The sequence below is a fragment of the Cryptomeria japonica genome, chromosome 3 (assembly GCF_030272615.1).
Source record: "Cryptomeria japonica chromosome 3, Sugi_1.0, whole genome shotgun sequence".
Lineage (NCBI taxonomy): Eukaryota > Viridiplantae > Streptophyta > Pinopsida > Cupressales > Cupressaceae > Cryptomeria > Cryptomeria japonica.
In genome coordinates, this window is record NC_081407.1 from 945,676,477 (window position 1) to 945,678,699 (window position 2,223).

Consider the following 2,223-nt stretch of genomic DNA (forward strand, 5'->3'; position numbering starts at 1 on the left):
TTCTCTAGCATTAAAATGTGTTGCAATTGTGTACGTTTTTGCATGACTATTTGTCTTTCCATATTTTGGAAGTACTCTTAAGTGTTTCCTAAAGCTAAATATACACACTTAAATTCATCTTGAGGAAGTTATCTAGATGCTTTTCAAAACAAATCCATATTACTCGTGTGTCAAAGTATGGCATAGCTGCCCCAGATTACAAATCAAGCAATGACTGCATGATTTCAACCCCCTTGTTCACCCATAACTAAAATTCTAATTCATAACCTATAACTCATCCACCATTTGAGAGGAAGATGCATATTACACATTATGCTTAAAAGTTCCTGCATAGGACCATGGGGTTATTGTCATCAAACCATACAAAGGCAATAATAATATACAAATAAAATACATAATAATGAGGTACACTTTACATGATTCTAGGAGAAATCAATTGTACACATTTCTTCTCAACAGGCTTAAAAGGTAATTTTAGTCCACCTTTGGGAAATTTTAATGTGCCAACAAAGAATATATAATAACATTGCATGAGGTAATTGCAAATGATGTATAACTCTTTGACTACAACCAAATACAAATATGTTCAATTGTGCAAATATAATGTGTTCGTCATTTACCCCGATAACTTACCCACTTCAGTTTTAGGTAAGCTACCATGTAATTGTACAACTACATTTAATTGAAACAATAATACCCTGGCCAATTCCTCCAAAATCAAGTCTCTAGCCAATCAGTCACTTGAGCTCACATCCATAGGGTAACTTCCAAGTACTCTCATGAATGTTGCAAATTCCTGCACGTTAAAACATATTGTCAATTTGTTTACAACTGCATGTAAAGGTGCAAACACATTTAGGTAACATATGGAAACCTGAAACATCCTTTCCAAGATTGCATCTGGGATATGTGTGTAAATTACTGAATTAGGGAACGAGTTGCCATTGTTTAAAATACAATACATTTATGCATCCAGTAACCAGAAATGTAAATTTACTTTTACCATAAATTCGTTAAAATTTCAGATCTTAAGAACAAGCAATAAAGCATGCCACTACACTCGAACACAATGTGCATTCCATAAACGCATATAGTCCTTTTTATTCCTAGTTGCAGAGCTTTAATGAAGACATTATTTTCAAATTTCAGACAAATGCCTACTTGCAAAAGGCAAAAGCATACTATGAATTGTAATACCTTCAGAACTCAACTTATGGCAATCCACTCATTACGTTGAAGAATGTTAGAGGGTGGATAAAATATACTTGACGTGGAATGCACTTTTTCAGAACATTTCTAATTGTATTTTCATTTAGATCCAGCACCCATTCACATATACCACATTTTCATTCCTCCAACCTGTTAATGTTGAAGAAGAAACAGATATAAATACCTGTAGGTGCCCAAGAGCATTTTGTGCCCGTGCATCAGCCATTGAAGCTTCAAAATCAACATAGAAAAGATAATCAAAATACCTGCAGGGTGAAAATACATACATATAATACAATTAAAATATGATTCCAACTCATAAATAATTTCGATTAATTTAGGTTCTTGATATTATTTATAGTGTGTCCAATGGAATAAACTTAAGGAACTCATGAAAAGAATTAATTAGTTCCTCTTAGGGACCCTTATTTGAGAGTAAAATTAGAAAGAAATCTGGGAAACTAGTGAGTAAATATACTGACTTGGCAGACCCATTGTTGCAACCATCCATTACACGTAACGGCCATTTTCTTTGGGGACGGCTCTCTATCTGAAATAAGGAGCAACATCACTTTCAAATAAGGTATTATAATTCATGGCTGCTTCCAAAATTACAAGAAACAAAATTATTCAGTTAACCAGCCAACCATTCACCAACAGTGCTGTCAGAATGTCCCATTTCATACTTGAGAATAAAGACCTATAAAATCTAAATTAGGGTGTACTCTATATAAGGTTCTCTAACAAACTGAAGCAAGAAATCATATTATATCATCAATGCAGTCATTGATATTATTAGATCAGGTACAATCCCCATAGAATGATAACCTTACTATTTCTTGCAAGCTTTTACTAGAGCTCTCTTCATCATTGTTTTCTTATTGGAGCAAATATGAAAGAACTGGGGGCACACCTGCTGCAGCATCAATCACCACATGTCAAACTTAGAGGACCCAATTTGGCTAAATGCCACATGTTAAAGGATCTTGTTTGGAACCCTTAAATTATCAAACT

General features: G+C 33.9%; 1 long non-coding RNA gene across 1 annotated transcript; it reads right to left on the minus strand.

The window, feature by feature from the left end:
* Positions 1-676: 676 nt before the first annotated feature.
* LOC131038960 (uncharacterized) lies at positions 677-1,762 on the minus strand. The gene is made up of 3 exons (XR_009104584.1): positions 1,692-1,762; positions 1,394-1,475; positions 677-796 (listed from the first exon to the last, which is right to left on the minus strand). It is a non-coding gene; the product is annotated as an uncharacterized LOC131038960 (long non-coding RNA).
* Positions 1,763-2,223: the final 461 nt, after the last annotated feature.